This window comes from Anguilla rostrata, chromosome 6 (assembly GCF_018555375.3).
Source record: "Anguilla rostrata isolate EN2019 chromosome 6, ASM1855537v3, whole genome shotgun sequence".
NCBI classification, from domain to species: Eukaryota; Metazoa; Chordata; class Actinopteri; order Anguilliformes; family Anguillidae; genus Anguilla; species Anguilla rostrata.
Window position 1 is genome coordinate 57,292,356 of NC_057938.1, and position 17,993 is coordinate 57,310,348.

The window sequence follows — 17,993 nt, forward strand, 5'->3', positions numbered from 1 at the left end:
CGGGAGGGGGGTCAATGGGTTATGCTCTTCCTCAGGAGGGGCAGTGCTGACCTTGGATCAGTGTGTTATGCTCTTCCTCAGGAGGGGCAGTGCTGACCCTGGATCAGTGGGTTATGCTCTTCTCAGGAGGGCGGTGCGACCCTGGATCAGTGTGTTATGCTCTTCCTCAGGAGGGGCGGTGCTGACCCTGGGTCAGTGGGTTATGCTCTTCCTCGGGAGGGGCAGTGCTGACCCTGGATCAGTGTGTTACGCTCTTCCTCAGGAGGGGCAGTGCTGACCCTGGATCAGTGGGTTATGCTCTTCCTCAGGAGGGGCAGTGCTGACCTTGGATCAGTGTGTTATGCTCTTCCTCAGGAGGGGCAGTGCTGACCCTGGATCAGTGGGTTATGCTCTTCCTCAGGAGGGGCGGTGCTGACCCTGGATCAGTGTGTTATGCTCTTCCTCAGGAGGGGCGGTGCTGACCCTGGGTCAGTGGGTTATGCTCTTCCTCGGGAGGGGCAGTGCTGACCCTGGATCAGTGTGTTACGCTCTTCCTCAGGAGGGGCGGTGCTGACCCTGGGTCAGTGGGTTACGCTCTTCCTCAGGAGGGGCGGTGCTGACCCTGGATCAGTGGGTTATGCTCTTCCTCAGGAGGGTTTCCTCAGCGATGGCCCTGTCGTGGTGTGTGGGTGAATAGCGTATCTGTGCTCTCGCTGGTCCGCATCGTAACGCACGTGTGATGTCCCGTGCGTAATGCCCCCTGTAACGAACAGTCTAACGTTACTCAAGGTTCAGTTCTGTATAATTAGTTCTTAGCAATGCCTGCATTAATCCTGCTCACAGCAGGTGTGGATTCACAGAATCTGTGCGTTTACGGAAACCGGTCCCTGTAGGCTGGAGTACTAACTGCAGTGCTAATGGCTGCTGCACTGGGCATGCTCAGAGAGAGGAAAGAGTATTCTCTCTGAATGGACACACAGCACAGACTGCACTGGGTTTGCAGTTTTTGGGAGGTTCGTGGTGTGGGGGTATTAAAAAATATACTTTTTTTTTTTTAAGCCGGAATTGGAAGTTATCCAGCAGCTTGGTTTAGTTCTGTGAACCTCAGACAGAATTTTTTTGTTGTCTCCAAGGGATGTATAATTTTTTTTGAAAGTACCAGAAGTGCATGCGTGTGAATGACAGAGCGAGAGAGAGAGAGGGAGGGGAGCAGACAAAAAACCAAAATAATTAACCGCTGGTTCCCTTTCCTGTGTGTGTGTGTGTGTGTGTGTGAATCTATAAACTTTCCTATCTTCACCATTTTCTTTGATAGTTATTAAGATTCAAGATTAGAGCATTTATATTTCAGCAGGATGTGTTGCAATGTGGGCATCTCTTTCCGCTGAAGCATCTTGTTTGTCGGCCTGTATTTTCAGTTGTACCTGAAACATCAGCACTTTGGGCTGATTGGTAATTATCTGCCGTTAAAACTCTCTCCTGCAGATGATGGGGAATTAATGAAATATTACCTGTGAAATCGGCTGCCTCCGTTAAACTGAATGCAGCTTTAAATGACGTGATTTGAGTCTTCTTTAGCAATGGAAAGGGAGAAAGCCCTGAGGAGCTATTCTAAACTGAATTCCTTTTTCTAACGCGCTCATTAACCATCATTATCATGTGTGTACAGGCACGTTAGAGAGGCAGGATGATTGGCTCTGCAGTTCTTAAATAGTTGGGGAATCAGTGGGGTAATGGCTTTAAGGAGACAGTGTGACTGTACTTAAGCCTCAAATGAACTCTTCCTCTGTGGACCCGGGCCTTCCTGAGCAGACCGTGTGTGTGCCTCTGCTGTAGGTTTTCCGCTGTTTTAATGCTTTCTCCTGCACAGGAGACCTTTATAATTACATTTGTGTTAGCGTAGATTACAGTTCATTTTCATTAAATCAACATTAACAGATTTTCACAGACTATTACAAGTGAGTAAGATTAACAAAAAAAAAAACAAATCTAATTTTCTCTGTTTAGTGACACATACGGAAATCAAAGTAAAATGTCAGTTCATTAGCATCAGTGACACGATAAGCGCAGGTGTGACATCACACCGTGTGCGTTTGTTTCCTTTGATTATTTCTCCCCCAAAATAAAATAACTAAGAAAAAAGCCATTGATGTTTATATTTAGTCGCACTTTAATTTAAACTGATTGAGCTGCGGCCTCGTCTATCGCTGACCTGAAAGCCAACAATCAATTTTTTTCCAGCCTTATCTTTCCTCATTTTTCCTCTTTTCACACTTTTACCTGGGGCAAAGTCTTATGTAAAACACATTTATTTTTAATGGATTTTTTAATGAATTTTTTAGGTAGGCTATTAATAATGCCATTAATTATAGGCAAACCCCGCATTAAAGTGCAGGCCTGGCCTACTAATCCTGACCCCCAGCTATTGGCTGGCAGCTAATCCAGGCCGCGGCTGCAGAGGGAAGAGCAGGCCTCAGTGTGGGGGGGTTGGGCGGGGGGGGGCGCTGCCAGAGGGCTGGAGTTTAAAGCCAGATGATACGTGGGTGTTGTGGGTCTAGTCCAGAAGACGGGCTTCACGCACTCAAAAGTAGCTCCCTACAATCCTGCTCCCTCCCCCAAAACACACAACAGCACCCAGCCCCAAAACCACACAGGACTATTGGCCTCCCGCAGGCCGGCCTTGCTTGGGGAATCCCCGCTTGTGTGGCAAACGCCCCGCAGCGTTCGGCAGTGGGGGGACCGCTCTACTTGAGATTTGGGCCCCAGCAGCTCGAGGAGAAGAGAAAGGGTAACGCTGCTTAAAACTTAATGTTTCACTTACAGCTTGGGTTGGCAAAGGGTGTTAATTGTGTGAGGTTAACGGGGAATTAAATGTTTCCACAAGGATTACCTTTTTGCTCAAGTCTGCGTGTGTGTGTGTGTGTGTGTGGGATCACGGTTTCCGCAGCAGGTACGCTTCTGTCGCTGTGTGTGTGTGTGTGTGTGTGTGTGCGCACGTCTACGTGTGTGTGTGTGTGTGTGTGTGTGTGTTGTGGCGCCTACGTGTGTGTGTGTGTGTGTGTGTGTGTGCGCGTGCGTCTACGTGTGTGTGCGTGCGTGCGTGCGTCTACGTGTGTGTGTGTGTGTGAGTGTGCGTGTATGGAGAGTGTGTGAGTGTGAGTGTGTGTGTGTGTGCGCATGTGTGTGTATGGAGTGTGTGTGTGAGTGTGCGTGTGCGAGGCAGGCTGGTGGATTCATTCATAAGGAATGTTTTGGCCCCTGCAGAGTGCAGCTGACAGAAGGCAGTGAAATCTCCGTCTTGGGCAGAGTCCACGCCCCTGAATCAGCCAGAGATTTCAGAGCAGACTGTCTTTCCAGAGTGTGTGTGTGTGTGTGTGTGTGTGTGCACGCGCGCTTTGTGTGGGTGTGTAGCTGGGTGTGTGTGTGTGTGTGTGAGTGTGGGGGGGGGGGCAGTTCTGGGAACAGCAGTAAAATAGGGTGACTTATGGCTTTCTGGAAATCCTCCCAGTCTGAAGATAATCATTGACTTGCACAGAAAACTCATTTACACAAACGCCCCACACACACACACACACAAAGCGCGCAGACACACACACACACACAAAGCGTGCAGACACACACACTCATGCACACACACAGTGTGGCCCTGTATCTATGACATGGTTGTGTATGTTCAGGCTACTGCATATATTTAAGCTCTGCTTTGCAGACAGATGCTAGTGGAGTGTCAGTTGTAGAAATGTCAACCTCAAACCAAACAGGCATGTGTCTTCCTGCAGAAGTTTCCGAAATGTTTATGTGGGTGGAGCAGTTTTGGGTTATTGATTGGTGAGGTAAAAACACAAACACCTACCATGTTTTTCCTGCAGTAGATGAATGACCTCTCCCCATCTTATGTAAAAAGGAGCTTGTGTGGGTCCAGGTTCCAGTTCTAGCCCTGCACCAAAATACCTGTGTGAACTACTCAGCTTCCTGACTGTGAAACCACAGTAACTTCCCTCTTGGCATGAAGTGTTCGGCTGCAAAAGACTGCAGACTTTAAATCACACACATTCCAGCTTTTGAGTTTTCCATTATCATCTAGTTTTACCGCGGATGTTAAGCATTTTCTGGAACATTGAGAAAAAAATATTTGTTTTTGTTTCGGTAGTAGTCTGTAACCAAACAGTGAAGTTCAATTATGTGTAAAACTTATCACAGTCATTTTCAAACTGTACCATTACATTGCAAGGACTATCATCATCTTTTCATAAAATTAATAAATATGTTTCAGCTGCTGAAGCTTAAACGCATCATGCAGAATGTATGATATGATGCAAAAGTCTTGTGTGGCACTGCAATAAGCATGGCATTAATAACCCATTATTAATAACCCTTTATGCAGCTCATTTACAGCGTCTGCAGCCACACACGCTTCCCTCTGCAGACCCCGCCTCCAGGAGAGGACGATTCTGACCCTCGATTGCTTTAGTGAACTGTCAATCAAACAGCCAAGTAAACAGCTCATTCATTTTCTAAGTTTTTTGTTATTTTTGATGCTGAAACACCATTAATCTGTCACTGGGTATGGTTGTGTAATACTCCAGTGGAACACTGGAACGCTGACTGAAGTTTGATGCTCAGAACGAAGTGCACCTATATAATATACACTAGGACGTGCTAATATACTGTAGTGACTACTTTAGTCCATAATGTAACGCACTACCTGCACTAATATACTGTAGTGGGTAGAGTAGCGCATAACGTAATGTACTACCTACACTAATATATTATACTCTGCACTCTGTCAGTGCACAATAGTGGAAGCTCTCCTCCTGTGTTAAGGAAGGCTGCCTAATTAGGTTGGTCATGCTTTTTATACAGAATTTACAGAGCTTCTCTTAAAAATAAAGTGGTTAATAATTCATCTGGAAAAATATGATCTGTGAGGAAAAGACTTTTCTGAGCGGGAAAAGCAGGCTGTTCTGTAAACCTGCTGTACTCAGTGATCCTGTAAACCTGCGGTACTCAGGGATCCTGTAAACCTGCTGTACTCAGTGATCCTGTAAACCTGCTGTACTCAGTGATCCTGTAAACCTGCTGTACTCAGTGATCCTGTAAACCTGCTGTACTCAGTGATCCTGTAAACCTGCAGTACTCAGTGATCCTATAAACCTGCTGTACTCAGTGATCCTGTAAACCTGCTGTACTCAGTGTGCCTGTAAACCTGCGATACTCAGGGATCCTGTAAACCTGCTGTACTCTGATCCTGTAAACCTGCGGTACTCAGGGATCCTGTAAACCTGCAGTACTCAGGGATCCTGTAAACGTGCTGTACTCAGTGATCCTATAACCTGCGGTACTCAGTGATCCTGTAAACCTGCAGTACTCAGGGATCCTGTAAACGTGCTGTACTCAGTGATCCTGTAAACCTGCTGTACTCAGTGATCCTGTAAACGTGCGGTACTCAGGGATCCTGTAAACGTGCTGTACTCAGTGATCCTGTAAACCTGCTGTACTCAGTGATCCTGTAAACGTGCTGTACTCAGTGATCCTATAACCTGCGGTACTCAGTGATCCTGTAAACCTGCGGTACTCAGTGATCCTGTAAACCTGCGGTACTCAGTGATCCTGTAAGCGTGCTGTACTCAGTGATCCTATAACCTGCGGTACTCAGTGATCCTGTAAACCTGCTGTACTCAGTGATCCTGTAAACGTGCTGTACTCAGTGATCCTGTAAACGTGCTGTACTGGGTAATCCTGTAAACGTGCTGTACTCAGGCAGGTTTATGTGTCTCTAGCAGGTAAAGCTGTACTGAGGCTCTGTAAAAAGGCGGGATCTGTTCTCACAGTCAGTGACAGATTAGCGTCACCTGAAATGGAGTGTGGAGATGACTTATATCTGCCTGAATATGCTAATCAGGCGATGGCGCTGCGCTAACAGCAGTCCCCTTTGGCGGGGGGGGGGGGGGGGTCAGCGTCTGGCGCTCCAGAGCCCCCGGCTCGTGTCACTTTTACTGACAGGCAGGTGCCTGGAGCAGAGTCCCGCTCAACAGGCAGGAATTATGACAGGGCTACGCTAACGCTAACGCTAACACTGCTCCGCCCCACACCCACATACATCACAGCTAAGGCCAGCACAGGATCAACGGCTAGTAATCTCTCTCTCTCTCTCTCTCTCTCTCTCTCTCTCTCTTCCTCTCTCCCCACTCTACCTCACTCTCTCATATCCTGTTTTCCTCTTCCTCCCTGCCCCCCCCCCCCCCACTCTATATTGTGTCAGGCTCTGGGGAGGCTCCTCCTCTTCAGGCTGTTTATAGACTGAGCGCCCGCATGCCACACTGTTTTCACACTGATGGAAACGACTGAAAGGAACGTGTTAACCATCTTAACCAAGACTAAAAAGAAAACTAGAAAAATGATTGATTTGTTTTTTTCAATACTCAGTACGAACAAATGTTTTTGCTTTTCGCTGACCATGCAGGTGTTTTACTGGCAGTCCGTGGGTTGAGTTTTTGGTCTCTACCTGATGTTTCCTTATTCACCTTAACCTCTCAAACTGCAAAAAAAGCATTGAGTGGGATTTATAAATGTATTGTTGATGTTATTTTATTTTAAGAGAATTAGAGTATTTTAGAGAATTTACATTTTATTTTAGTAGTTTCTCAAATATAAAATAACCGAGTAGAGAGAATTTGAATATGAGAGTGAGTGTGCATGTATACAGTTTAGATTTGTCAGTGACTTGCATTAAAAAAAATACATGATTATGTATAAATACAGCATTCACTCATCTCTTGTGAAAAACATTTTCTGAAGGAAATGTGTATTCATTTGACGTTTTCCGCCTGTGATACTCATAGTATTGCGGTGTAGCCTGCGAGCTATGCGGAGCTCGTGCTGCCCTACGTATATCCTGTGATAACCCAGCAGCTCGTGCTGCCCCACGTATATCCTGTAATAACCCAGCAGCTCGTGCTGCCCCACGTATATCCTGTAATAACCCAGCAGCTCGTGCTGCCCCACGTATATCCTGTAATAACCCAGCAGCTCGTGCTGCCCCACGTATATCCTGTAATAACCCAGGAGCCCGTGCTGCCCCACGTATGTCCTGTAATAACCCAGCAGCCCGTGCTGCCCCACGTATGTCCTGTGATAACCCAGCAGCTCGTGCTGCCCCACGTATATCCTGTGATAACCCAGCAGCCCGTGCTGCCCCACGTATATCCTGTAATAACCCAGCAGCTCGTGCTGCCCCACGTATATCCTGTAATAACCCAGCAGCTCAAGCAGACATGTTCTGTTCTGGCCCCCAGAAATAATATCTGAGCTCGGCGGGTGTTATTGAGATGAAGCTGGTAATAACTCTGGCAGATGTGTGGCGAGGGCAGGTAAACATCTCAACCCGTCTCTCTGCTTATTGAGCCCTTCTGGGTCCCAGGCGGGGATGCACTTGCTGTGGTACTGCTGGCATCTGAAGGTCTGTGTGTGAGACTGTAAATACAGTATGAGACAGTACACATACAAACAGGTACACGTACAAACAGGAAACCTGCTCTCCATAAGGGAACACACCCACGCCCACACACACACACACATGCACGTGCACACACGCTCGCTCACACACAGACACACACAGATTCATGCACGCCCACAGACACATGCACACACGCTCACACTGATTGGTTGATTTTGTTGTGGTTTCAGCCTGTTACCCAACGGTTACCCATGATTCCGCAGGGGCAGGGACTCTTAGTAAACCATCAGTCATGGAGGTCTCTCTGGTTAAGAGTGGTGCATGCGTGTGTGTGTATACGTGGACGTGGGTGTAGGTGTGTGTGTGTATGCATGCGTGTAAACATTACTGACAAGGTCTGACCAGCCAGGTCAAACCCCTAATCCTGCCTTATCCTTACACCTAACCACTAACCCCTAACCCCTAACTGTAACCCTGCCTAGTCCCTCCCTCCCATCCTGCTCATTAAAATCCCATATTCTCCCTTTAAAAACAAACTTCACTCTTTATAATAAAAGCTAGCACCTACGCACATCTTTGGTGCGGTTGTTCGACATTCCGTTTTGGGCGATTTAAGGGAACATGCATTATCGGATTTTGGGTGAATTTGAGAGACCATACTTTATCGGTTTTGGGCGAATTGCATTATCGGTTTTGGGTGAATTAATTTTGGTTTGATTTCTGTGACACATTTAAATGACTCGGCCCCCACCCCCCCACACCTCGCAGCTTTTGTCAGATCAATTGCGTCTTCATTTCCGCGGTATGAAGACGGATGGCGCCCGGCCCGTTCTCCATCACCCCTACAGAAGCGTTCCCCCGGCACTGTTTTGGGACGGAGCTAATTAATGACTCATCTGCCCCGCGCACAGCCCATACATCACCCTGGCAGCTGCAGCTCCGCGGCGGTTTCCCTGCAATAGCATCCTGTGACCACAGGTGGCGCTCCGTAATTAGACTGTTCAAAAAAAAAAACATTTTTTTCTTGTTTAATTTAATTTTTCTTCTCATTCTCGGTATATTAACAATTAGGAATAACAGTTAATATGCTTGTGTGACGTGTGCAGTGGAGACTGTTTTCTCTCCTTCCCTGTGAACCCCAGAGAAAGGACCCAGGGGCGCTCTCTTACCTTAAACAGCCAGAGTTACAGCCGTTTTACCCAAAGAGCCGGGCGCTCTGCTGTAACTCTCAGGTTTGCTCTGCTTCAGGTACAGCTCATAGTTGGGGAATTGCGTTTGGGCTCTGGGAGGGTGCGGCTGTATTTCTGTGTTGGGGGGGCGTTGGGCCCCCCCTCCAGCGGGCCTCCACGGGGGTCTGTTAAATAAGTCATCCCCACGCTGCCGAAGCCTGCGAATCGGCGTGATGCGCCAGCGGCGTCGTCTGCCGCGAGGCGCAGCGAGGCATGCTGGGATAGAATGCATCCCTGACGGTCTCTTAGTGACAGCGTTAGCCAGGTTAGGGGAGTGGGGGTCCATTCTCATTGTCCGAGAGCACAGAATATCATGTCATCTCGTTGCAGAATGAATGATCTTTGTTTAATGTGAGTGGGGCTGCAGAGGTCTTAACACCCAGTAGGGTGCACAGGAAACACAGTCCTGCTGTTCTGCCATCTCGGTCATCAAAATGCAGAATCAGACCTTTGAGTTTCCCACGGTCATGTGACTGCTCTGCAGCAAACCTTTTCCCATCCTGGATTTACCTCCGTGTCTATCTGTCAGGCAGAAACACTGTCTGAGTCATGTTTGTAGGGGAACAGATGCAGAGTAGTGGACCTGGGGGATCAGGAATGCTAGGGGTGGGGAACGGGAACGCCGGGGAATCGGGAACACTGGTGGGACGGGAATTCTGGGGGATGGAAAACCTGATCGCTGCGGTTCCTGCCGGGTTCACCCAGGTTTATCTATGAAAGCTTCATCCAGCTGTGGGGCCTGAGTCATCAGCCAAGGCTGGCCCGACCAGCTTTTAGAAATAAGAGTATATGAATATGGTATAATGTGTGTGTCTGTGTGTGTGCAGGCATGTGTTTTGGGGGTGACATGAGGAAATGAAGCTCTAAAGTTTGGCAAAGTGTTGTGTGTGCGTGTGTTGGCGTGTGTTGGGGGTAAAGTGTGGCATTGTGTTGAAAGTGCCTGAAAGGGACTTGTGTGACAAAAGAAAAGCGTGAGAGGGAGAGAAAGCGAAAGAACGAGAGAGAAAGAGAGACATTAATTTTTTAGTCAGAACTGGCTTCACCCTCACACAAGCTGTTGAGTCTACACGAGCCTCATTCATTTTTCATTCTCCCACCATATGCGCTTCCATAGCGATGAGGTCGGCATGATGTCTGCCCGCTGATTTACATACAAGCGCTTGTAAACATTCATAATTCATCCACTCGGGCTTCTCTGTGTAGCTCGTGGAACTGTGTGTGCCAGAAGCCAAACCCACAGAACACAGGAGTGGGTGAAGGTAAATGTAAACATGAACGTGTATTAAATATTTTCGGTAAATGCATTCAGTATATGTGCAGTAAGTGCACTGTTAACGTTTGGTAAATGTGTTGGGTAAATGTACTTGTTAATTGTTTTAAATAACAGCTGTTATTTTTCATGGTTTCCATTACAAGGGCTTGAAGACAAATTATGAATTTATGTGAAACTTTGCAGCAGAGGAATCCTGCTGCATACTGGAGCGGGTTTAACGTCTGCACGTTTAAGTCAGAGAGGCCTGCTGTTTCAGTATGAGGGGCCTGCTGTTTCAGTCAGAGAGACCTGCTGTTTCAGTCAGAGAGGCCTGCTGTTCAGAGCTGGCTAGTTACAGCTTTCGAGGGGCTGCTGTTCAGTTGAGGCTCGTCAGTCAGAGAGGCCTGCTGTTTCAGTATGAGGGGCCTGCTGTTTCAGTCAAAGAGGCCTGCTGTTTCAGTCAGAGGGGCCTGCTGTTTCAGTATGAGGGGCCTGCTGTTTCAGTCAGAGGGGCTTGCTGTTTCAGTCAAAGAGGCCTGCTGTTTCAGTCAGAGGGGCCTGCTGTTTCAGTGATGGCTAGTTAAAACGGCTGCAAGGGTTGCTGTTTCATCAAGAGGCCTGCTGTTTCAGTCAGAGGGCCTGCTGTTTCAGTATGAGGGCCTGCTGTTTCAGTCAGAGAGGCCTGCTGTTTCACAAAGGCTCTGTTCGAGGGCCTGCTGTTTCAGTCAGAGGGGCCGCTGTTTCAGTCAGAGAGGCCTGCTGTTTCGTCGAGGCCCGCTTCAGTAGAGAGGCCTGCTGTTTCAGTCAGAGGGGCCTGCTGTTTCAGTCAGAGAGGCCTGCTGTTTCAGTCAGAGAGGCCTGCTGTTTCAGTATGAGGGGCCTGCTGTTTCAGTCAGAGAGGCCTGCTGTTTCAGTCAGAGGGGCCTGCTGTTTCAGTCAGAGGGGCCTGCTGTTTCAGTCAGAGGGGCCTGCTGTTTCAGTCAGAGAGGCCTGCTGTTTCAGTATGAGGGGCCTGCTGTTTCAGTATGAGGGGCCTGCTGTTTCAGTCAGAGGGGTCTGCTGTTTCAGTCAGAGGGGCCTGCTGTTTCAGTCAGAGGGGCCTGCTCTTTTAGTCAGAGAGGCCTGCTGTTTCAGTATGGGGGCCTGCTGTTTCAGTGAGCTGGCTTTGCATGGCTCAGGTATGAACCTCTTTTTCTTTTCTCCTCATGTCTCCAAGGGTATTTCTCTGTTGATTCATGCTTCATCATTAGCCTGTCCAATAAAAATGCACACATTTAAAGGATTAAATCACTGGTAATTATTCACGGTTTCTGAGAGGAAAAATAAAAGAAAGGAATGTTTGGATTCAGACAGAAATGGCCCTTCTGACATCTGAGTGTATGTAATGTTTCCAGGTAATTGTCACAGCACAGAATGCTTTTCTTTTTCCCTGAGTGGCAGTTAAAGAGCTTTGTTCTTAAATATCTATTGAAATAAATGTATTATCCCAACGCTGTGCGCTGCCCCCAGGGGGCAGAGATGAAAACTGCGGCCTTTGGGCCCATCAAAACCTGGAGCCCACAGAACAAAGAGCTCCTTCCACTGTGCGCAGACTTGGATTCACACAGCAGTCACTAATGCAGGCTTTCTGCTGCTGAATACATTTTTCACAAAAATTATTGGATTTCTTTCTTTAGTTCTTTATTCTTTTCTGTGTTTTGCATTTTGCTGAAGTACTGGCTCAAGAAGTGCTCTAATTAAAAACAGAAATGCAAAAAAAATGCTTTGAAGTGATTTGTTTACAAATGAAAAGAACAATAGATTTAATCAGAAATGTAATATGTTTGTGAAACCATGTCCCTTTCCCCCCCCCCCCCCGTCTTGGAGCTCGTGTGCATTCTGCTCTTCAGCAGCGAGAGAAAAACACATTCAGAGATTCTGATTCAAACAACCTGTTTTCATTGCTTCACAAAGCAGAAACACATTTTTGTAACGTTAGACACCTAAACACAACTAACACCCTTAAAAATCGCATATAAATGTTAGTTTTAGCACTTCAGAATATAAGACTAACTTTAAACTGTAATGACTGTCCCATGCACTTTATTCTCCAGAATGGAAAGGTAAATAAATGGGGTTTGTGTGAAGCGTGGGGAAGGGCTGACCTGTTGTGCTGAGGAGCTCTGCTGTATTTAAGCAGTCCTGACGCTCATGGAAGTTGGAGATCCTCAGTTTGTGAGTTTGTTGGGGTTTCATAGTTTGTATTCCAGCTTATTGCTTTGGGAATAAGAGGTAAAGAGATTCATTTAGAGTCAAAGGCCCTCTATCTAATTTGCTTTCCTGGGGGTAGTTAAACATCGAGCTTTCAGTAACGGACGAGCCGCCACTCCAGACGGAAATGAACGAGCCTCTGAAAGGTCAGATCGGCCCCCACTTCCCCGCTGCAGGAAAATTAATTCCCTCCACTTCGCCTTTAATGTTTCCGCGGAAACGTCTCGAGACCCGCCACTGGGGGTGGGGGGGGGGGCTACATTACATTTCGCCCCCATTTACATAACAAATGGAAAAATCTTTGGAGAAATAATTAATTGCAGCTGGAGCGTTTGGTCTTTATACTTTTTCCCCTGGATTCTGTTGAAGATCCGACTGTCCAATCGGGCCTCGACTCCAGCAGCCATACCCTGTGTGCTAACGTGCTAACGCGCTAACGCACCATGTTTAATTTATTAGCCTTTTCGTTATTATTAATTGTGTATTGTTTTATTTGTCTAACACAGACGTCCTTCGTGCATTGTAATGTATCTGACAGTGCCTCCCTGTCGAACCCGGGGCTTGGGAAAAGCGTGTAGGGCGCGTCTGGCTGTGAGCCAGCCTGCTGCTGTGGCCTCAGCACGGCGCTGTGGCTGTTACAAATTTCCCCACTTCTCAACTCGACAGCCTCCATGGGATGGGCGGCACCTGCGAACACTCGACGCATTCAGGACTCATCGCCTCATGCCGTCGCCAACCATGCGACGTATCATACCCTGCGACTCCCACTCCTCGACCACCTCCCACCCTGCGACTCACTCTCGACCCCGCCCCTACCCTGCGACTCACTCTCGACCCCGCCCCTACCCTGCGACTCACTCTCGACCCCGCCCCTACCCTGCGACTCACTCTCGACCCCGCCCCTAAGCGCTCGTCCCCTGTGAGCTCTGATGCGTTAGCCCAGCTGCTGTGAAGAGGAACAGGTCGGCAGCCAGGACAATTCTGTATAAAAATAACCCCTTAACCCGGAGGAGGAGGAGAGCTGGAACACACAGAGCTCCACAGATATTTAACACCTTTAAGAAGCAGAGTAGGGTCAGATGAAGCTGCCATTTCAACACCTTTTACATCTTCCTCAGAGTCAAGCGTGTTCAGCCCACAAAGCGTGCCGTCTGCACTTAAAAAATGATTCTCTTCCCAAAACAAACCCCCCCCCCCAATCAAACCTCATTTATCACCCCCTGCCCTACCCCTCATGAATTAGCCGCTGATGTGTCAGGGCTGTAGACACACTGCCCCAGCTGTTAATGACACCGTGCTGCTGAGTCACCGCAGCACAGTGGCCTGTGTAACTGAGGCTCCTGTAAATAAAGGGTACTGGGGGGGGGAGCTGGTGCTGCCCGGTTGGTTTTTGTTGTTGTGGATGATGGGGATACTGGACACGCGCGGTCCTTCCCCATCATCCACAACATTACGCTTTCATTACGCTGCACCCAGAAACCAGAAGAGTGTTCAGAGTCAGCTCAATCTGACCCTGTTTAAACCCTAATACTATACCTGTGGAGTGGGCCTGTTTTTAATCCTGCGAAGCCTCTCTTATTCACCTGTGTGTGCGCGTTGTGTTTGTGATGCTGCTGTTATAACTGTTATAATGTGAGGCCTCTCTTGAAAAAGACACATCAGTCCCAATGGGGGTTTTCTGGTAAAATAAAGCATTACTAAAGTAAAGTACAATGTAAACCATGTTCTAGCAAGGCACTGTAATGTGCACTATTCGTTTTTTTTAAAGGGACTTATTACCAAATGGTTGATTCTGAAATGTTTAAAATAGTTTCTTACTGTACTGTGTCCCTGAGGCTGTTTCAGAGCTGAAATTTACAGCGAATTCTTTCTGTTTAACACGCGGTAAAGTGTAGGATAGTTAGCCTTACGGGAGCCCCGACAAAACATCGCGTGTTTCTCCGCTCTACCATCATCACCATCATCATCATCTCTCTCTCTTTTTATATTGTTTATAGAAACACATTTCTCATCTCTTTCTATCTCTCGCTCTCATCTCTTTCTCTCTCTCTCTTGCTCTCTCTCTCTCTTTTTCAGCTTCTCTATCTCGTTCCTTTCTTCCAGACACAGCAGTTTTCTGCGGTTGGACCCAGCGATTGGTGGGCCAGGCTCCTGTGAGGCTGAGTGGGACAGATCAAAGTCATATGGAGGACAACAGGGGGTTTCATTAAAATCTCCCCCCTTTCCGCCCCAGGAAAGAGAAGCAAACACCGGGTGAAAAATCATCTGGCCTAAACTAGTTTAAAAAAATAAAAAAAAGAGCAACCCACCTGTGGTCTCCCTGGAAACCGGCTGCCACCCCCTCCAGCCACCTTTTAATGAAACCCCAGAGCCCCCTCATTAATTTATTAAGGAATCTATTTTGTGATGATTCATAAACTGCGCGCGGCGCGGCTAGCGCCCTGACACGCCGCCGCTATGCTAATATGAAATAAAAGCCATGAATAATAAATAATTTAATTAGTAACAATTAGCCGTTCCGATGGGTCAACATGCCGGAGCTGACACATTGGGCTTTAGAAGGGAGCGCTGGCTCCAGAAGACAGGGGGCGCATTTGGGGGGGGGGGGGGGGTGGACTTTGAGGGGTGAGGGGTGGCGTTTGAAAGGAGGAATAGTGGGGGGGGGGGGGGGGCTAAGGAGTTTTGGGCAGGTTGAGAGCGCGCTGACACTTAAACACATTATTAAACTCGCTCCCGTTCTACAAATACCGCTCCTGCTCTCCCGTTTTATTGAGAATTCATCTGGAAGGTGACAGTTTGGGAGACGGGCTGTTTATTTTGTCCTAAGAGGCAGACCGTAGAAAACAGTCCCAGTTTAAACACTCCCAGACTCGGGACAGAGGACCCACTGTGATGCTGGTTTTCATTCCAACGCTCATTCCAACCTGTGAATTGTACCAAGCAGTTAATCGCTCTTAATGAGACAAATTTTAAATGGCTAACGAGGGGGTAATTAACCAACGCTATGAAGAGTAGAGTGTTTTATTTTCACCTCCCAGATTATCATAAATACGTGACAAAATATTCGCGAATTAAAAATGAAATAAAATCAATGTCTTGAATTCAGTCATTTTTCCGTGTAATATTTTAGGCATCAAGATGTGATCGTTATGTACCCATAATTTCTGCTATGATTAAAAAAAACGTGTAGGAGCAAGAACCGCAAGAATGTTGAGTATTCTTTCTCTTTATCTCTCTCTCAGGCACACACACACTGAATTGGTATTGTGCAGATGCCTCCGGGAGGTTATTTCTGTGCATTTGCAACCCAAAAAGGTGTGAAATAAGGATAAGAAATGAGGAGAGAAGAGCAGCTGTGTGGAGGCGCTATCTGTGAGTGAGATAAAACCGGTTTCATGTGGTGAGGCGTTCAGCGGAACGTTAGCACGTTAGCCCTCGCGGCGTTCATTGAGACGTTAGCACGTTAGCCTCCCCAGTGCTCAGCTCAGCCTTGTACCTGCGAACACGCCCTAGCGCTTTAGCGGGACTGTGCCTGTCACTCTGCTGATGGGCTCCTTTCATTGGAGGGGGCCTGACGGGCAGTCCCGCCCCTCGTCCTGGAGGGCTTGGGGTGGGGGGGGGGCGATGTTCCTGTGGGGAGAGTTATGCTGTCATAGGCTCAGAAGAAGTGTCCCCCCATCATCGAATCTTACACAAAGGCCCCCCATCACCTCCTCCTGAGGCTGTCTCGTTGTCCTCTAAATGAAAGAGGGATGGGGGGGGTTCTAGATTAATATTAAAAATTGTGGGAGTGTCGGGTGTAATGTGCCCCCCCCAGCCCCCCCCCCCCCAGCCCTTACTGACACGGTTTCCAGCATGTCTGTCCCATGCAAGCCTCCTCTATTTAAAAGCTTTGAGGCTCCATCTCTTCCCTCTTCCCTCCCTCTTTGTCATCTCTCTCTTTCTCTCTGTCTGCACCTCCCTGTCCAATGCTGGGGGAAGCTGAAGGAGTTTTTTTTTTTTCCTCCCGATTTTGGGATTTTATTGTTGATTGGCCAGTTTATGATTGGCTGTGCTGCCATTTGTAGCGTGCACATTTTTATTCGATAGAGAATTAAGTCATTATGGATTATGGACACAAGTTTAAACGGGTTCATATCCATTAATATTTTGGGCACAATAGATGACGTCTCAGATTTTTGTAATTTTCTGATTATTTTTCATAAACGCTGAGATCATGGCTGAGTTCAGGTCCAGAGGGGTGGAGTGCTGAAGGACCTGTCGCTCTGACGGCGTTAAAAAGGTGAATTCTTCGCCTGTCAGTGGGCCGGTGTTGGGTTACTGATGACGGCTCTGCAGGTGTGCTGCTGCAGGCGAAGGTGGGCCTGGCTGCTCCCTCACCTGGCCTGAGCTCACCTGGGCAGAGCTGTGGAAACAGGGCCTGTTTCGAGTAGAGCATCAGCCCCAGACCCTGTCCTGGGTCCTGAGCAGAGACCTGAGGGGGGGGGGGGTTGCTGTGCCCTCATGCCTGATTAATCTCCCAATCAGCCTCAGATATGAGATTACCCAGCGAAGCCCCCACTCGCAGGGCTGCCTGGACGCCTGCCTGATGCCACGTTATCTCACATCGGATTAAAATTGATACGAACACTTGAATAAAATATGAAGGGGTATTTAAAACATGCCATTACATAATGTTTGAATACTAATGGGAATTATGCAGCTGAAGTGTCTGTTAATAACAGATTTATATTAATAACACATACTTCTGCTTGCATTCACAGCAGTTAAGTATGTTTGCTTTGTATTTTTAATATTTAAAAATGAATCACTTTTTCATTTCTTTTGGTATTTTGTAATGAATGTAATGCAGTTGTAATTTAATGGAAATGTTGCAAGATTTACGAGCGTGAATAAGCAATCAATCCTGGTTTTACACCCACATCTCTTTAGTTAGACCTGCATGTGTGAGACCTGCATGCGTGTAAAACCTGCATGCGTGTAGGACAATAATAACAACATGCTTTAAATTAAGAATCCATTTAAAAAAGAAGGGCGTTATAATTAGCACTTATAGAATGATGCACCTATGAATGAGTTATTCATGTTCATGTCAGAGACCAGTAAGGGTTAGGGTTAGGTAAGTCTGCTTCTGACCCTGCAGCAGAGACGCTCCTCCATGAAAGGGCGGGAAACGCTGCTGGGAGGCGGAGCCTAATCAGATCGGCGGGTAACCCGCAGTGCCACACGCGGGCTGCGAGAGGACATGTTTATTTAGTTTAATTTAAGTCGGTTGGTTAATTTTATTTCTCCTTCTTTGGGTGATAGTAAGGGGTTGATCTGGGGGGCGGGGGCATTGGGGGGGATTAGTTTTATGGGCAAAATTGTTTTCACATGTTTTGCAGTTATTCATTTTTTTGGTGATTATTTAAATACTGCAAATGAAGCTCAACGTCCGCCAGTCCAGTGCGCTACAGGCCCTCCGCACGGTTAGATTTTCTTTCAGATGCTGATCATCGCAAAGCAGCTAAAATACTGTTGACATACATTTTCTGAGAGAACAGAAACTTAATTAAACCAGAAATTGAGTTTGCAGAAATTCTATATAGGTCCCTTAAGTGCAAATATTAATATTTATATGTGGGTTGATATGTCATTTATTTCTGGAAAAAAAAGGCAGAATACAAAAATATTTTGAGAAAAGGTATGATGGTGCATCTATAACCGAAATAAATCTGCGCTGAAGTATTAAAATGATTTGTCGCTGTCAGAACACTGCTGATTCAAATGCAGTTGTCTTCAGAATGCTTAAAAACCGTTTTTATTCAAATAAATAAATAAGATCCTT

The 17,993-nt window shown here is 47.2% G+C and overlaps 1 long non-coding RNA gene across 1 annotated transcript in view; it reads left to right on the plus strand.

Moving 5' to 3' along the window:
- Positions 1-15,258, plus strand: part of LOC135257775 (uncharacterized) — a 63,644-nt gene extending 48,386 nt beyond the window's left edge. The window contains exon 3 of the long non-coding RNA XR_010330740.1: positions 14,243-15,258. This is a non-coding gene — a long non-coding RNA (uncharacterized LOC135257775). The remainder of the gene's footprint in view (positions 1-14,242) is intronic.
- The last annotated feature ends 2,735 nt before the right edge of the window (positions 15,259-17,993 follow it).